This window comes from Phalangium opilio, unplaced genomic scaffold, assembly GCF_054372755.1.
Source record: "Phalangium opilio isolate 3A_F unplaced genomic scaffold, DU_Popi_V2 ptg000103l_1, whole genome shotgun sequence".
NCBI lineage: Eukaryota > Metazoa > Arthropoda > Arachnida > Opiliones > Phalangiidae > Phalangium > Phalangium opilio.
Genome location: NW_028324205.1, coordinates 1,810,835 through 1,828,216, shown reverse-complemented (window position 1 = coordinate 1,828,216; position 17,382 = coordinate 1,810,835). Strand labels below are relative to the sequence as shown.

The 17,382-nt window shown below is 38.7% G+C and overlaps 17 non-coding genes across 17 annotated transcripts; all 17 read right to left on the bottom strand.

The window, feature by feature from the left end:
* Positions 1-902: 902 nt before the first annotated feature.
* Positions 903-975, bottom strand: TRNAR-UCG (transfer RNA arginine (anticodon UCG)). Its single transcript has one exon. It is a non-coding gene; the product is annotated as a tRNA-Arg (tRNA).
* An 86-nt stretch (positions 976-1,061) lies between these two features.
* On the bottom strand, positions 1,062-1,134 carry TRNAR-UCG (transfer RNA arginine (anticodon UCG)). Its single transcript has one exon. It is a non-coding gene; the product is annotated as a tRNA-Arg (tRNA).
* A 1,055-nt stretch (positions 1,135-2,189) lies between these two features.
* Positions 2,190-2,262, bottom strand: TRNAR-UCG (transfer RNA arginine (anticodon UCG)). Its single transcript has one exon. It is a non-coding gene; the product is annotated as a tRNA-Arg (tRNA).
* An 86-nt stretch (positions 2,263-2,348) lies between these two features.
* TRNAR-UCG (transfer RNA arginine (anticodon UCG)) lies at positions 2,349-2,421 on the bottom strand. Its single transcript has one exon. It is a non-coding gene; the product is annotated as a tRNA-Arg (tRNA).
* A 574-nt stretch (positions 2,422-2,995) lies between these two features.
* Positions 2,996-3,068, bottom strand: TRNAR-UCG (transfer RNA arginine (anticodon UCG)). Its single transcript has one exon. It is a non-coding gene; the product is annotated as a tRNA-Arg (tRNA).
* An 86-nt stretch (positions 3,069-3,154) lies between these two features.
* TRNAR-UCG (transfer RNA arginine (anticodon UCG)) lies at positions 3,155-3,227 on the bottom strand. The gene has a single exon. It is a non-coding gene; the product is annotated as a tRNA-Arg (tRNA).
* Positions 3,228-3,636: 409 nt separating this feature from the next.
* Positions 3,637-3,709, bottom strand: TRNAR-UCG (transfer RNA arginine (anticodon UCG)). Its single transcript has one exon. It is a non-coding gene; the product is annotated as a tRNA-Arg (tRNA).
* A 91-nt stretch (positions 3,710-3,800) lies between these two features.
* TRNAR-UCG (transfer RNA arginine (anticodon UCG)) lies at positions 3,801-3,873 on the bottom strand. Its single transcript has one exon. It is a non-coding gene; the product is annotated as a tRNA-Arg (tRNA).
* A 249-nt stretch (positions 3,874-4,122) lies between these two features.
* Positions 4,123-4,195, bottom strand: TRNAR-UCG (transfer RNA arginine (anticodon UCG)). The gene has a single exon. It is a non-coding gene; the product is annotated as a tRNA-Arg (tRNA).
* Positions 4,196-4,281: 86 nt separating this feature from the next.
* TRNAR-ACG (transfer RNA arginine (anticodon ACG)) lies at positions 4,282-4,354 on the bottom strand. Its single transcript has one exon. It is a non-coding gene; the product is annotated as a tRNA-Arg (tRNA).
* Positions 4,355-4,929: 575 nt separating this feature from the next.
* Positions 4,930-5,002, bottom strand: TRNAH-AUG (transfer RNA histidin (anticodon AUG)). Its single transcript has one exon. It is a non-coding gene; the product is annotated as a tRNA-His (tRNA).
* A 91-nt stretch (positions 5,003-5,093) lies between these two features.
* Positions 5,094-5,166, bottom strand: TRNAR-UCG (transfer RNA arginine (anticodon UCG)). The gene has a single exon. It is a non-coding gene; the product is annotated as a tRNA-Arg (tRNA).
* Positions 5,167-5,900: 734 nt separating this feature from the next.
* Positions 5,901-5,973, bottom strand: TRNAR-ACG (transfer RNA arginine (anticodon ACG)). The gene has a single exon. It is a non-coding gene; the product is annotated as a tRNA-Arg (tRNA).
* Positions 5,974-6,062: 89 nt separating this feature from the next.
* TRNAR-UCG (transfer RNA arginine (anticodon UCG)) lies at positions 6,063-6,135 on the bottom strand. The gene has a single exon. It is a non-coding gene; the product is annotated as a tRNA-Arg (tRNA).
* Positions 6,136-6,220: 85 nt separating this feature from the next.
* Positions 6,221-6,293, bottom strand: TRNAR-ACG (transfer RNA arginine (anticodon ACG)). Its single transcript has one exon. It is a non-coding gene; the product is annotated as a tRNA-Arg (tRNA).
* A 413-nt stretch (positions 6,294-6,706) lies between these two features.
* TRNAR-UCG (transfer RNA arginine (anticodon UCG)) lies at positions 6,707-6,779 on the bottom strand. The gene has a single exon. It is a non-coding gene; the product is annotated as a tRNA-Arg (tRNA).
* Positions 6,780-6,865: 86 nt separating this feature from the next.
* On the bottom strand, positions 6,866-6,938 carry TRNAR-UCG (transfer RNA arginine (anticodon UCG)). The gene has a single exon. It is a non-coding gene; the product is annotated as a tRNA-Arg (tRNA).
* Positions 6,939-17,382: the final 10,444 nt, after the last annotated feature.

The window sequence follows — 17,382 nt, the reverse complement described above, 5'->3', positions numbered from 1 at the left end:
TACGTTACAAGCCCTTGCTTTCTTCTATAAAAAATTTTTCCAAACATTGTATTTATGCATTTTTTATGACGCAAAAAAGATCTTTCACTAAAACAAACACCGAGGTTGCCAGGACTCGAACATGGAATCTTCTGCTCCGTAGGCAGACGCGTTATCCATTGCGCCACAAGCCCGTTAGCTGTTTATCTAGATGCTTTTGAAGCATTGCAATATTATAAATTTCCCTTCCATTATACTCTAATTATCATCTTTAAATGTTAATACCAAGCTCGCCAGGACTCGAACCTTGAATTTTCTGCTCCGTAGGCAGACGCGTTATCCATTGCGCCACAAGCCCGTTAGCTGTTTATCTATATGCTATTGAAGCATTGCAATATTATAAATTTCCCTTCCGTTATACTCTGATTATCATCTTTAAATGTTAATACCGAGCTCGCCAAGACTCGAACCTGGAATCTTCTGCTTCGAAGGCAGACGCGTTACCCAGTACGCTACAAGCCCTTGCTTTCTACTATAAAAAAATTTCCAAACATTGTATTTATGCATTTTTTATGACGCATAAAGATCTTTTACTAAAACAAACACCGAGCTCGCCAAGACTCGAACCTGGAATCTTCTGCTTCGAAGAAAGACGCGTTATCCATTACGCTACAAGCCCTTGCTTTCTACTATAAAAAACTTTTCCAAACATTGTATTTATGCATTTTTTATGACGCAAAAAAGATCTTTCACTAAAACAAACACCGAACTCGCCAGGACTCGAATTGGAATCTTCTGCTCCGCAGGCAGACGAGTAATCCATTACGCTACAAGCCCTTGCTTTCTACTATAAAAAACATTTCCAAACATTGTATTTATGCATTTTTTATGACGCATAAACGATATTTCACTAAAACAAACACCGAGGTCGCCAGGACTCGAACCTGGAATCTTCTGCTTCGAAGGCAGACGCGTTATCCATTACGCTACAAGCCCTTGCTTTCTACTATAAAAAACTTTTCCAAACATTGTATTTATGCATTTTTTATGACGCATAAAAGATCTTTCACTAAAACAAACACCGAGCTCGCCAGGACTCGAACCTGGAATCTTCTGCTTCGAAGGCAGACGCGTTATCCATTACGCTACAAGCCCTTGCTCTCTAATATAAAAAACTTTTCCAAACATTGTATTTATGCATTTTTAATGACGCATAAAAGATCGTTTACTAAAACAAACACCGAGGTTGCCAGGACTCGAACATGGAATCTTCTGCTCCGTAGGCAGACCCGTTATCCATTGCGCCACAAGCCCGTTAGCTGTTTATCTATATGCTATTGAAGCATTGCAATATTATAAATTTCCCTTCCGTTATATTCTGATTATCATCTTTAAATGTTAATACCAAGCTCGCCAAGACTCGAACCTGGAATCTTCTGCTTCGAAGGCAGACGCGTTATCCATTACGCTAAAAGCCCTTGCTTTCCACTATAAAAAAACTTTTCCAAACATTGTATTTATGCATTTTTTATGACGCATAAAAGATCTTTCACTAAAACAAACACCGAGCTTGTCAGGACTCGAACCTGGAATCTGCTGCTTCGAAGGCAGACGCGTTATGCATTGCGCCACAAGCCCGTTAGTTGTTTATCTAGATGCTATTGGAGCATTGCAATTTTATAAATTTCCCTTCCGTTATACTCTAATTATCATCTTTAAATGATAATACCAAGCTCGCCAGGACTCGAACCTGGAATTTTCTGCTCCGTAGGCAGACGCGTTATCCATTGCGCCACAAGCCCGTTAGCTGTTTATCTATATGCTATTGAAGCATTGCAATATTATAAATTTCCCTTCCGTTATACTCTAATTATCATCTTTAAATGTTAATATCGAGCTCGCCAAGACTCGAACCTGGAATCTTCTGCTTCGAAGAAAGACGCGTTATCCATTACGCTACAAGCCCTTGCTTTCTACTATAAAAAACTTTTCCAAACATTGTATTTATGCATTTTTTATGACGCAAAAAAGATCTTTCACTAAAACAAACACCGAACTCGCCAGGACTCGAACCTTGATCTTCTGCTCCGCAGGCAGACGAGTAATCCATTACGCTACAAGCCCTTGCTTTCTACCATAAAAAACATTTCCAAACATTGTATTTATGCATTTTTTATGACGCATAAACGATATTTCACTAAAACAAACACCGAGGTCGCCAGGACTCGAACCTGGAATCTTCTGCTTCGAAGGCAGACGCGTTATCCATTACGCTACAAGCCCTTGCTTTCTTCTATAAAAAACTTTTCCAAACATTGTATTTATGCATTTTTTATGACGCATAAAAGATCTTTCACTAAAACAAACACCGAGCTCGCCAGGACTCGAACCTGGAATCTTCTGCTTCGAAGGCAGACGCGTTATCCATTACGCTACAAGCCCTTGCTCTCTAATATAAAAAACTTTTCCAAACATTGTATTTATGCATTTTTAATGACGCATAAAAGATCGTTTACTAAAACAAACACCGAGGTTGCCAGGACTCGAACATGGAATCTTCTGCTCCGTAGGCAGACCCGTTATCCATTGCGCCACAAGCCCGTTAGCTGTTTATCTAGATGCTATTGAAGCATTGCAATATTATAAATTTCCCTTCCGTTATACTCTAATTATCATCTTTAAATGTTAATACCAAGCTCGCCAGGACTCGAACCTGGAATTTTCTGCTCCGTAGGCAGACGCGTTATCCATTGCGCCACAAGCCCGTTAGCTGTTTATCTATATGCTATTGAAGCATTGCAATATTATAAATTTCCCTTCCGTTATATTCTGATTATCATCTTTAAATGTTAATACCAAGCTCGCCAAGACTCGAACCTGGAATCTTCTGCTTCGAAGGCAGACGCGTTATCCATTACGCTAAAAGCCCTTGCTTTCCACTATAAAAAAACTTTTCCAAACATTGTATTTATGCATTTTTTATGACGCATAAAAGATCTTTCACTAAAACAAACACCGAGCTTGCCAGGACTCGAACCTGGAATCTTCTGCTTCGAAGGCAGACGCGTTATCCATTACGCTACAAGCCCTTGCTCTCTAATATAAAAAACTTTTCCAAACATTGTATTTATGCATTTTTAATGACGCATAAAAGATCTTTTACTAAAACAAACACCGAGGTTGCCAGGACTCGAACCTGGAATCTTCTGCTTCGAAGGCAGACGCGTTATCCACTGCGCCACAAGCCCGTTAGCTGTTTATCTAGATGCTATTGAAGCATTGCAATATTATAAATTTCCCTTCCGTTATACTCTAATTATCATCTTTAAATGTTAATAACGAGCTCGCCAAGACTCGAACCTGGAATCTTCTGCTTCGAAGGCAGACGCGTTATCCATTACGCTATAAGCCCTTGCTTTCTTCTATAAAAAACTTTCCCAAATATTGTATTTATGCATTTTTTATGACGCAAAAAAGATCTTTCACTAAAACAAACACCGAGCTCGCCAGGACTCAAACCTGGAATCTTCTGCTCCGCAGGCAGACGAGTAATCCATTACGCTACAAGCCCTTGCTTTCTACAATAAAAAACTTTTCCAAACATTGTATTTATGCATTTTTTATGACGCATAAACGATCTTTCACTAAAACAAACACCGAGCTCGCCAGGACTCGAACCTGGAATCTTCTGCTTCGAAGGCAGACGCGTTATCCATTGCGCCACAAGCCCGTTAGCTGTTTATCTAGATGCTATTGAAGCCTTGCGATATTATAAATTTCCCTTCCGTTATACTCTAATTATCATCTTTAAATGTTAATACCGAGCTCACCAGGACTCGAACCTGGAATCTTCTGCTTCGAAAGCAGACGCGTTATCCATTACGCTAGAAGCCCTTGCTTTCTACTATAAAAAACTATTCCAAACATTGTATTTATGCATTTTTTATGACGCATAAAAGATCTTTCACTAAAACAAAAACCGAGCTCGCCAAGACTCAAACCTGGAATCTTCTGCTTCGAAGGCAGACGCGTTATCCATTGCGCCACAAGCCCGTTAGCTGTTTATCTAGATGCTATTGAAGCATTGCGATATTATAAATTTCCCTTCCGTTATACTCTAATTATCATTTTAAATGTTAATACCGAGCTTGTCAGGACTCGAACCTGGAATCTTCTGCTTCGAAGGCAGACGCGTTATCCATTACGCTACAAGCCCTTGCTCTGAAATATAAAAAAAATTTCCAAACATTGTATTTATGCATTTTTAATGACGCATAAAAGATCTTTTACTAAAACAAACACCGAGCTTGCCAGGACTCGAACCTGGAGTATTCTGCTCCGTAGGCAGACGCGTTATCCATTGCGCCACAAGCCCGTTAGCTGTTTATCTAGATGCTATTGAAGCATTGCAATATTATAAATTTCCCTTCCGTTATACTCTAATTATCATCTTTAAATGTTAATACCGAGCTCGCCAGGACTCGTACCTTGAATTTTCTGCTCTGTAGGCAGCCGCGTTATCCATTGCGCCACAAGCCCGTTAGCTGTTTATCTAGATGCTATTGAAGCATTATATATTATAAATTTCCCTTCCGTTATACTCTAATTATCATCTTTAAATGTTAATACCGAGCTCGCCAGGACTCGAACCTGGAATCTTCTGCTCCGTTGCAGACGCGTAATCCATTGCGCGACAAGCCCGTTAGAGGTCGATCTAAATGCTATTGAGGCATTGCAATATTATAAATTTCTCCTACGTTGTACTCTAATAATCATCTTTAAATGTTTATTCCGAGATTGCCAAGACTCGAACCTGGAACCTTCTGCTTCGAAGGCAGACGCTTTATCCATTACGCTACAAGCTCTTGCTCCGTATTATAAACAACTTTTCCAAACATTGTATTTATGCATTTTTATGACGCATAAAAGATCTTTCACTAAAACAAACACCGAGCTTGCCAGGACTCGAACTTGGAATCTTCTGCTCCATAGGCAGACGCGTTATCCATTGCGCCACAAGCCCGTTAGCTGTTTATCTATATGCTATTAAAGCATTGCAATATTATAAATTTCCCTTCCGTTATACTCTAATTATCATCTTTAAATGTTAATACCGAGCTCACCAGGACTCGAACCTGGAATCTTCTGCTTCGAAGGCAGACGCGTTATCCATTACGCTACAAGCCCTTGCTTTCTACTATAAAAAACTTTTCCAAACATTGTATTTATGCATTTTTTATGACGCATAAAAGATCTTTTACTAAAACAAACACCGAGCTTGCAAGGACTCGAACCTGGAATATTCTGCTCCGTAGGCAGACGCGTTATCCATTGCGCCACAAGCCCGTTAGCTGTTTATCTAGATGCTATTGAAGCATTGCAATATTATAAATTTCCCTTCCGTTATACTCTAATTATCATCTTTAAATGTTAATACCGAGCTCGCCAGGACTCGTACCTTGAATTTGCTGCTCTGTAGGCAGCCGCGTTATCCATTGCGCCACAAGCCCGTTAGCTGTTTATCTAGATGCTATTGAAGCATTATATATTATAAATTTCCCTTCCGTTATACTCTAATTATCATCTTTAAATGTTAATACCGAGCTCGCCAGGACTCGAACCTGGAATCTTCTGCTCCGTTGCAGACGCGTAATCCATTGCGCGACAAGCCCGTTAGAGGTCGATCAAAATGCTATTGAGGCATTTCAATATTATAAATTTCTCCTACGTTGTACTCTAATAATCATCTTTAAATGTTTATTCCGAGATTGCCAAGACTCGAACCTGGAACCTTCTGCTTCGAAGGCAGACGCTTTATCCATTACGCTACAAGCTCTTGCTCCGTATTATAAACAACTTTTCCAAACATTGTATTTATGCATTTTTATGACGCATAAAAGATCTTTCACTAAAACAAACACCGAGCTTGCCAGGACTCGAACCTGGAATCTTCTGCTCCGTAGGCAGACGCGTTATCCATTGCGCCACAAGCCCGTTAGCTGTTATCTAGATGCTATTGAAGCATTGCAACATTATAAATTTCCCTTCCGTTATACTCAATTATCATCTTTAAATATTAATACCGAGCTCGCCAGGACTCGAACCTGGAATCTTCTGCTTCGAAGGCAGACGCGTTATCCATTACGCTACAAGCCCTTTCTCTCTAATATAAAAACTTTTCCAAACATTGTATTTATGCGTTTTTAATGACGCATAAAAGATCTTTTACTAAAACAAACACCGAGCTTGCCAGGACTCGAACCTGGAATCTTCTGCTCCGTAGGCAGACGCGTTATCCATTGCGCCACAAGCCCGTTAGCTGTTTATCTAGATGCTATTGAAGCATTGCAATATTATAAATTTCCCTTCCGTTATACTCTAATTATCATCTTTAAATGTTAATACCGAGCTCGCCAGGACTCGAACCTGGAATCTTCTGCTCCGTTGCAGACGCGTAATCCATTGCGCGACAAGCCCGTTAGAGGTCGATCAAAATGCTATTGAGGCATTGCAATATTATAAATTTCTCCTACGTTGTACTCTAATAATCATCTTTAAATGTTTATTCCGAGATTGCCAAGACTCGAACCTGGAACCTTCTGCTTCGAAGGCAGACGCTTTATCCATTACGCTACAAGCTCTTGCTCCGTATTATAAACAACTTTTCCAAACATTGTATTTATGCATTTTTTATGACGCATAAAAGATCTTTCACTAAAACAAACACCGAGCTTGCCAGGACTCGAACCTGGAATCTTCTGCTTCGAAGGCAGACGCGTTATCCATTACGCTACAAGCCCTTGCTCTCTAATATAAAAAACTTTTCCAAACATTGTATTTATGCATTTTTAATGACGCATAAAAGATCTTTTACTAAAACAAACACCGAGCTTGCCAGGACTCGAACCTGGAATCTTCTGCTTCGAAGGCAGACGCGTTATCCATTGCGCCACAAGCCCGTTAGCTGTTTATCTAGATGCTATTGAAGCATTGCAATATTATAAATTTCCCTTCCGTTATACTCTAATTATCATTTTTACCTCTCCGTGTGACGTAGTCCAGGAGAGGTTCTGTAACGGCCGTGTCTGGGTGCGTGTGTGTGTGTCAGGCACTTTCACCCCAGGGGACCGCGTTCGCAGTTTCCGAATCGAAGCAAATGTGTTCGCCATTTCCGGACCGCATTCACAGTTCCCGGAAAATTCAAAACTTTAGGCTATCCACAATTCGCCTGGCCACTTCATCTGACTAGTCAATTATCCATTCCACATGAACACCAATCTGTATACACTGGCTTCTAACACCACCATCTTCTGGTCTTTGCTTTTGTCCATCCCACATGGACACCAGTCTGTACACCTGGCTTCTTCACCACCATCTTCTGGTCTTTGTTTTTGTCCATCCCTTATGGACACCAGTCTGTACACCTGGCTTCTACACCATCATCTTCTGGTCTTTGTTTTTGTCCATCCCACATGGACACCAGTCTGTACACCTGGCTTCTACATCACCATCTTCTGGTCTTTGTTTTTGTCCATCCCACATGGACACCAGTCTGTACACCTGGCTTCTACATCACCATCTTCTGGTCTTTGTTTTTGTCCATCCCACATGGACACTAGTCTGTACACCTGGCTTCTACACCACCATCTTCTGGTCTTTGTTTTTGTCCATCCCACATGGACACCAGTCTGCACACCTGGCTTCTACTCCATCGTCATCGTTGGGTTTAAGACATTCGCGGCGATCAGCTAGGGTTACGAGAAACGTCTAGCCTCACTAAGGTGGGATCGTCCACCGAAGGTTTTCGCAATTGCGGTTGTTCTTGCTTGTAGCTGTAGTTCGACACCCTTATATACTACCTATTTGAGTATGGTGAGGCAACCGGCGTATGCTTCATTTTAAACGCCAATATTAGTCAAGTCTCTCAAGAATGTTTAATTGTTCTTTATCAAGACGATGTAACGCTCAATAAGGCGAACAACTAACGAAGAAAATATTTAATATTAGTTATATTTATTTTAATATTTAAGATAATCTTGTTTCTCAATTCAAGATTAATACGCAAAGAGTTAAAAGCAGTCTATGTTTTTGTCTGTGTGTGTCTGTCCGTTGTCACACTAGTGCGCCGAGTTAGCAGTTCGCTTTGTTTTGATGTGTTAAGAAATCCTACAGAACCTTAATATTCACTTTTTCCATAATATAAAGTGAATATGATGAAATATTTTTCGTAATTATGATGCATTTAGCGCTTTTGTAGCTTTAAAGCTCTGTTCCATTTTTATATTCCAAGGGTGATTTCTAATATTGTTATTTGAAATGGATGTTTATATATTACTTAAGCTATACTACATCTGTTTATAGCCTAATCCTTTCTATAGTGATTTCAAGAAGAACGCAACGATATAGGTCTATTGAACTTTTATTTGTCAATAGGCCTAGTGAACCAAAAAGTAAACGCTTGGGTTTGGTTTTCGTTTCTGTAATGCAGAGACATTAACGGTTCAGAGTGAGCCGAAAGTTAATACACTGTTAAACAATTAGGCTTAGATTTTAAAATCATGGTGGAAATCTGGGCCGCGTTCAGCAGAGCTCAGCGCTGTTAGCAGTGTCCTACAGGACGGGATTTTGTTTTAGAATTTGACGTCACGGACGGTGCTTAGCGCTGAGCCAGCGCGGTCTTCAAAGAAAATCGTCGGGTTTTTGGAAAACGTGACGTAAAACGCGTAGTTCTCAGCTTGGCGAAAGAACATGGAGGAATTAATACAAATAGCTCTTGCTGATTCTGATCGGATTATAGCTATTTAATTGGCGTGAAACCACTTGATCACGCGAGAATTTTAAGAGACATGTTACTTTCTAATTTTAATTATAAAAGTTGGTGTTATCTATCTCTTTAAATATGTTATCATACAATTTTTGTTAAGCCTTGGTATCTTGCACGCTTTATTGCGCTAGCGTCATTTTTAAAACACCGATGACCGGAGAAAAGCTATGACGACAGATCTCACCGGTAAACGTTTTCCAAAATCCGCTGTCATTTTGGGGAGCTCTGCTGGACGCAGCCCAGACCAGTGAAAGGTCTGATCGTAATCGGATTATAGCTTGGTGTTTTCATGCTTTTTATGGTGCGCATTTACTTTCAGTGTGTGTAGTCACAAATAAGCTTTGATGTTATGTAACGTTAACAGTCATGTTGACAAACTAAGAAAATCGTTGAGGTGAAACGAGAGGATAGTGTTTACATGGCAACCCTGTTGTGAATATGGCTTTGAACATAGAGGTAGAGGGTATACAGTTGAGGAGTAGAAAATTGGGCCTTTACAAAAACGTAAAGGTAATATCCCTCCAAAGTTTTAGCTCTTCATTTCCCGTTTTTCCCCCATCGGATGATTTTAATGTGTACAAGTATATCCTTATTGGATGTAAAATGTCGTCTGATTTACAGTATATTTGCTATGCTTTGTATACTGCTTTAATATTTCATAAATTTTAACTTTAGTATTTGTTCTTAAAAAAATAAACATTTCCATATCTGGGTAAGTAAGTTTGTAAGTAGTCCTCCTCGGAGATTTAATATTTTGGTTTTCCCAACTTGTTCTATATAATTTTAAAGACAATCCGTATTTTACTACTCTTTAGAATTTAATTCAATCTCCTGATTTTACTGGTAATGGATTTATTTCCTATAAATTAATTGAAATAAAAAATTACTTATCTCATGTTTTTCATGATAAAATTTTACGAAAATGGAATTGTTGTTGATAAATCTGAGATAAGTAATTTTTTATTTCAATTAATTTATAGGAAATAAATCCATTACCAGTAAAATCAGGAGATTGAATTAAATTCTAAAGAGTAGTCAAATACGGATTTGCTTTAAAATTATATAGAAAAATAAAATATCCGAGCTTCAGTCAACTGGAAAAAACTCTTATCGTTTTGTTTTTTAGGCTTGGTTAAACCAAGTCCTTTTTTTATATAATATCTGTTCCTTCAGTCTGCATTTGTATTAATCTATTATAAAACAATTTTTTGCCTGAAAAGCGAAATTTTTCAATTCTAGGACGAGGTTAAAAATGGCTCTACACTTCTACTAATTCTTATAAGATACGGCTCACAATTCGTTTTAGAACCCGAGCTTTATGGTCAACTTCAAAACCAACATCCTGCCACGATTTTTAAACTATCAAAGCCGTATCTTTTACAGTCCACTTTACGATTGCAATTATCTATGACATTGCGTTCACTGCCCTTGTACGTTTACAGTGATTGGCACCGTGGCCAGTTATTTTAATTAAAATACCTAGGCCACAGGTCCAGTTTTAAAAAAATCCTTATTTCCAACACTGATCCATCTATCCTTCAAGCTTTTACAATCACCCATTGCATAGACTCACTCAATAGTCTGCCTAAGCATGGATTTATAATAGAAGCTAGAGAGTAGTACGCCAGTATGAGCTACAAAGATGGCGGCCACTGTTAAGGCGGGGGAGCCTAGTTTCTACGTTTTCTCTCTTTTTTGGGGAGGAATACCTGTCAATCTTTGATTGATTTTGTATGCTTAAAGGATTTTTGGTAGGAGTAAATTTATAAAGACCATAATATAATGTAAAAAGTTATTTTCTTTAAAAGTTCTAATATAAAAGATAAGTTCTCAATTTGTAGGCTTATAAATGAAGACCATAATGTAAAGTGAAAAAAATGAAGACCATAATATAAAGTGAAAAGTTATTTATTTTCTTTAAAAGTATAGGTTTTAATATTAAAGATACATTTTCAATTTTCATATTAAAATGTATTTGATTAATTCTAAAATAATTTCGTCTATCTTCGTAAGGAAGAAGATAAATTTTAATATTATTTTTAAATCTTACGCAAGGCATCAAGTCGTTCTTTGATATACAAAGCGTTAAGTTGTTTTCTAGCGTAGAGTTCTAGGACTAGTCTTTCGAGATCTTTAGTTTTAACTTTAAAGGTATGATAAAGTTCTTCAGTGTTTTCCATGGGTTTTTCGGGTGTTTTTTCCTCGGTCTTGATTTCGTTATTTATATTTTTGGTGTATGTTTCTGTTTCATCAAAACTGAAGGGTATATTTTTTGTTTGCCCACCTCTAATAAAGTTGCATTTGGGGAAATGTTTTAAATGTTCTTCGTAAGGATTATCATCGGGTTTCCATGCTAATAATATTCCATCGCATTCGAAGCACTGCACTAGATCGTCGGTATGTAATGAATAAAATCCCGCTCTGCTTAAAGTTTTTATATAGTTTCCGTCTTGAGGCCAGGAGTAAAAAGTACGATATCTCTGCAGCTCCGAGTTCATGATGAGGAATGAAAATGATTATGGGAATATCCAACTTATACATCTGCCAAACATTTCCCCCCCTTTTCTTTACCTCCCCTCTCACATTCCAAGCATTACCCCCCCCCACATTCCTTAATATATGAAATAAAAGAACACAGTATTAAAAAAAAGGTGACACATTTATTTTTTAAAGATACAAAAGAAATTACAAAGAGTATTTTTTAACAAAAGGATTAAGTTATTCTTTACGGGCGCGTTTCAACATGTTTGTAACAATGATGTCATTTTTCAAACCGTCTCGTCCAAACTGCTTCATGAATGATTTGTGGCTCTTTCTTTTTGTTCTTTGTATTATATAAGCAATACAGTATAGTCCGCATGTCGAACCTGACAAGTTTTGTAGTCTTCTTTTGTTAAACGACCATTTTCTAGAATTTCTTTTAACAAATTCTTTAATCGAGGGGAGAAAGTTCCCTAAAGCCAATGAGTCAAAATAATAACCACGTCTCTTGCCATCAAAGTAGACGCTGACCCAGTGAGATCCGTCATTATAGTGATTGTCTAAATTTATTATAATGGACGAAGGAAACTTGTCAATTTCTTTGGGTAATAAATCACTTGGATAAACCCCCATGAAATGCGGCGTGAATCTTAGAAATCGTGTTATCTGTTCGGCATTCATTATATCTCTTAACAAACGATCGACACGTTTCTATTTTTATCTATTTGTAACAAAGCCTGGAATTCGGATAGTACGATGCAGCTTAGTGTAGTGGGCGTGGGTTTTTCAAAACCCAATTCTAATCTTAACTGTCCCTGCTTCGTAGGACTCCAATGATCGGAATGACTCGCGCTACCGTCAGGTGTCAGGTCTAAACAGTATATGGCGTAGCCCGAGGCAAAGTCATCCATAGAGATATTGTTCCCCTTGTCGTTGTAGTGACTGTTTGACCCCGAAAATAAAGTGTAGTAGCTTCGGACAAATTGCTTTTTACTGTAGTGGGGTTTTAAGGCTTTCGAGGGGTATTGTTCAGAATTGATGAATGCTGCTAGATGATTGACATTCCAATGTCCAAAGTCAAAGGGGTTACTATCCAACGTTCCATTGTAAGAGGTGTGTTTTACAATAGCGATTGTAACCCGTGAAGGCTGGGTACCTAGATAGATGTTTCCGATTGATGTGTTTAAGATATTTGGCGCAATTGTGAATATTTTAGTTTCCGTTCTAGTGTAACTATATTGGGCGGCTTTAATGCTTAAAGCTTGTTCGTGAGCAAATAGAATTTTAGGAGCTAATTGAAGCTTTAAGACGTATAATACGGCTTCAACGATTACGGGTTTATAGCCGTTGCCTGACGCGTTAAGTTTACCCATAAGACAAAAACTAGCTTTGCTTCTATGTAATTTTAATTTCATAGAAACGCCGTTTATCAGGTATCGGGGGATATTGAACATATCTACGTAAAGGCTGGAATACATTTCAATTTCCTCGGATAATGCTGCGAGTTTCTGGCGTTTAACAAAACCCATATTTTCTGTAAGCGAATCCATGCTTCCGCCTGTATCCTTATAAAACAAGGAGGCACCCAAATGGGATTCTTTAGCTGCCGGACCGTATGACGTCAGGGCCGAGAGCAAAGCAGTGTACGCGTAGTTACTAGCAGCTGGTGTTGTTGCGCAATCGCCCAACTCCAAATCGACACGCTCAAATTGACTATGCTGAAAATTATTTACGGGTCCAACTGCGTCAGTAGCTGTTAAAGCAGTTCCATCTTCATTTACAATTTTAGTTCTGGTGTACAGCATTGTTAGGGCTGTATCCACATATTCGCTACCGCTAGACGTTACTTCAAATTCGATAGGCTGGTCGCCTTTCAAAGATGTCAAAGGTTGATAAGGAACCCATTTGGAATTTTCGATGGCTGTTTGAAGGGGAGGGGGAGCGAAAATATCGAAACCCGTGCTGCAAGCTTCAGTCATTTTTAGGGAGAGAAAATATCACGAACCGTTTTGAATGAAAGTTTACGTTTATCTGATTTAAATTTGTTTGTGTTGTTTTGTTTTATAGATTTCTTTCTCTTTGGTGTTTTTTTCTTTTTAGCTAGTCTTTTCTTTGCAACCCCTCTACCGTATTGTTGTTGCACATCATCCAAAGTTTCGGTGAACCTTCTTTTAGCCGAAGTTTTCAGATCCTTTCCAGAGGCGACGTCGCTTATGATATTTGAAGATGTGCCCAGAAACTGTTTACCAAGGAACTTTGCCCCTTTAATTAAGAAAGGTGATACGTATCTTCCGAAAGATTTCAAGAACGAGCCAATACCTTCCCCGTTTTGGCCATGCCCTTGTTGCCCTTGTTTCCCGACGTAAAAAGTCAGACCTGATCCTGACTGCGCTTGTTGGGTATAATAATCCGTGTAAACACATCTTTTGTTATCTAACGCGTTGGACTTGCGCATCTTAAATGAACTTTACAGTGCAACAGTCCAAACTGAAATAAAGCCGGTTCACCCATGTGGTCCTTTATATGGATGCCAACCTCGCTAATATAATGTTTTGACAGAGGGACGTAATGGGGTGAGACAAACGTAAGACACACGGTATCCCCGTGTTTCTTGTCTTCGATGGGTATAATACGTAAGAGGGGGGCGTGGGTGTTACCGACAATTTGTCCTTCAACCAGATCGCAATAAATATATAATTGGGATGGTACGTGATAGTTTAACCTGGCTGGTCTATCGCTCAACCCTTGTATATTGAGAGGGTTTCTGTACCCCAAAATTGCAGCTAATGATTCGTGTGTTTTGAAGATAATTTTCGTATCTCCAGTGGCATCGGTTTTTAGTTTTACATGCCCCGTCGTCTCGTTAATATGAAATAAAGAAGAGGTTTTTTCGCATACTTTGGAAGTATTGATAGTTTCCACAATGTGGTTAAGTAATTTGTAATGGCCGGCCGGTATATTATGTAGATGGTAGCTTTCGTAGCTGGTCAGTTTCCCATCTTTTCGTTCAACAAGGTCGGTTACGTCACATTCCTTGGGGTTTTTAAATTTTTTAGAGCTACTTTCTTCAACTAAATCTTCAAGTGTTTTTCTCTTGCTCGCCTTCCTCTTACTCGTTTTGTATATAACATTGTAGAAACTGCTTGTATATATTACTTCTACTAAAGAAATTTCCCATTGTCCTTGTAAATTAATAGGATCGGGTAGTTTAGTGATGTAACTACCCATAGTGTTATTAGGGAAGACATCCATACTAGCGTCGCTGGGTAGAGTTAAATAGAATTCAGATTTTCTCGACATTGTCGGCTGTTACCCACGAGTTCTGCGATTTAGGTAGACCGATAAACGATACAAAATATTCTAAATTCCCTTTACGTTTACGTTTCTTGAGTATAGTGTCTATCTTAAACAGTTTGGGTTCCACTGTTCGAATGAGCTGATCAGAGTAAAACAACCCGGTTATATGCATGCTGTCCAAATCTTTCAAACGATATAATACGGGTTTTCTGAAGTTCAAAATAGAGGAAATGACAAATACTTCCGTTGAAAAATTTGGCTCATAACCTTTAGAAAATGCTGGTTTAAGTTTGCTTATTCTTACGTAATCTCCGACACGAAATTTGACGTCTTTTTTAGTAGGCTTAGTACTCATTTCCGGTTTGTAAATGTTTTTGTACACTTCCAGAACGTTAGAGGGCGAAACATTGTCGGGTGTCATTTTTATTACGGAATGATAAGAGGCATTGTAGCCTTTAACTATGTCTGTCAAATGATCTATATATCTATGAGAATTGAAATGAGTCAACATTTTGAATATTCGATGTTTCAAAGTTTTAATTAAACGTTCTACAAATGGACAGTGGAATTTTTCTGACGTCATAGAGCCATATTTGATTTTATTTTTCTTAAGAAGTTTTTGCGTCTGTGAATTAATAAATTCTTTACCTAAATCAGACCAGATGGCTTTAGGTTTGCTTTGTTCGATGATAACCTCGAGAGCTTTCGTAGCCTCGGTCGCGTGTTTTCTTTTCATGGGTACTACAAAAGCTTTTCGGGAGAAGCAGTCGACGCCCACCATCAGGTATCTGTAGTCGTCATTGTATTTAGCGATTGAACCCAGATCAGCCAGATCTACTTCGACTCTATCCGAGATGTTAAAGACGGGGATTTTACGCCTTTTGAATTTATGTATAGCTGTTTTATGCAGTGTGTAAACGTCAGTGGTTTCTAGAAAGGCTTTGACTTCGTTTCTCGAAATACCTTGAGATTTGACAGCCTTGTACAATGGGTTTAAACCAGTGAACCCTGACCGGTGTTTGGTGTTGAGATAAGTATTCTTTAAAGTTTCTACTTTTTGGAGCTTCGATAAACCTCCCATAATGTATTCTTGGCTTTAAAAGGTTGTTTCTTCGAAATTAAAGGGCTCGTTTTATTGTCAAATGTTAATCTCTTCTTCGCTTTTATATACGTTCGGGGTCGAAGTCGATTCTTCAGCGGTACAGAACTGGGCGATGCCTTGGTTGAGGGGGGCGGTGCTAATGGAGACGTTGATTTGCTTTTTGGCGCTAGAAAGTTTAGCACAAAGGGTTGAAATTCTGTCCACCCCGTCGGTGGAGTACCTACGAGTGAAGGGGCTACTCCGTACTTATTGAAGAAGGTAGGTTGTATAGTAAAATAAACTAGCTGAACTATATCTGAATCTGGGATCTTAAGGCCGTTCACGAAGAGAACCCCCGAGTCATCCCAACGTATACTAGGAGCGTTACTTGCTAAGTGGTCGAATATTTTCTTCGCCGCTCCTCTATATTTCAGGGGAAACATATTAATCCAGCTGTCTTGTTTATTCGATGGGCGGGGCTTGGAGATGTTCAGGTAGCGCTTCATCGCCTCTTCATAAAAAACCCATTTGGTTCTTTCATCTAAAGATTGATTTGAGATAATCGTGCTCATCTCCTTATCCAACTCCGATAACACTGTATTGTTTTTTGAAATCTCATTATTTGATGTTATTAATTGATTTGATGGGCTATGACTTTGTTCAGGTTGTTGTTGCTCCAAGGGTACTAATGTCATTTTATTAGCGTAAACTAGTGTTTTATTCATTTTGAGAATAAACCGCCTAAAAGGCTTGAAATTATTGGAAAAAGGACACTAAAGAAACCGCTTCCTGTTTGTTTAGATAATATGGTCCTTTTGGCTTTCCAATGAGTATTTTTGCAAGCAATTTTACGAATATGTTTCTTGTGCTTACACAATTTATTATATACGTCGGGTTTCAGATTGACAGCTCCTTGTAAGGCGTTGTGACAACACTCGCTGATTGAATCAATAATTTCTCGATTAGAGTTTTTAAGAATAGCTAATCTTTGAGGTTTTTTTAATTGCCCCAAAGCGGCTATTAAATTGATGTTTTTAGCGGCTAAACTTTTCTTTTTAATACCCGATGTTTTCTTGACCTTTCTCGGTGGTGACATCGTAAAGAATGATTAAATTTTAGTAATGTCAATTTTCAATTAAGTACTCGAAATTAATAGCTTTTGCTGATGATCATAAAATCTGTAAAATTATCAACTCACGTGACGACTGCCGCAAGCTCCATGCTGACTTAACCGCACTGTCCTTGTGGTGTGACAAAAACAATTTACCGATTAATCCCACCAAGTCATTACAAGTGGCCTTCACCAGGCGCATTAGTAGAGAAATTTGTGTCTCTTACACCATAGGGAATTCAATTATTCCTACACGTTTGGACGTAACTGATCTCGGTGTTACCTTCGATCGCGCTCTGCTCTTCCGAGCACACGTAACGCAAGCAGTAAATCGTTGTCGTAGGACACTGGGGGTGGCGTTAAAGCTATGTCGCTCGCTCAGATCTTTCAAACACTTTCGAATGCTATATCTCAGTCTTGTGCGATCGAGACTTCTCTACGGTTCAGTGGCTTGGAGTGGCTGCAGCTCGTACTTAAGACAGCGTATAGAGGCCGTACAGCGTAAATTCATATCTTACAGTCACACTTTCTTTTTACGTCATGAGAATTACGATTACACACTTTTGTTAGCTCGCTTGGACCTTCCGTCCATTGAATACCAATTAGAAT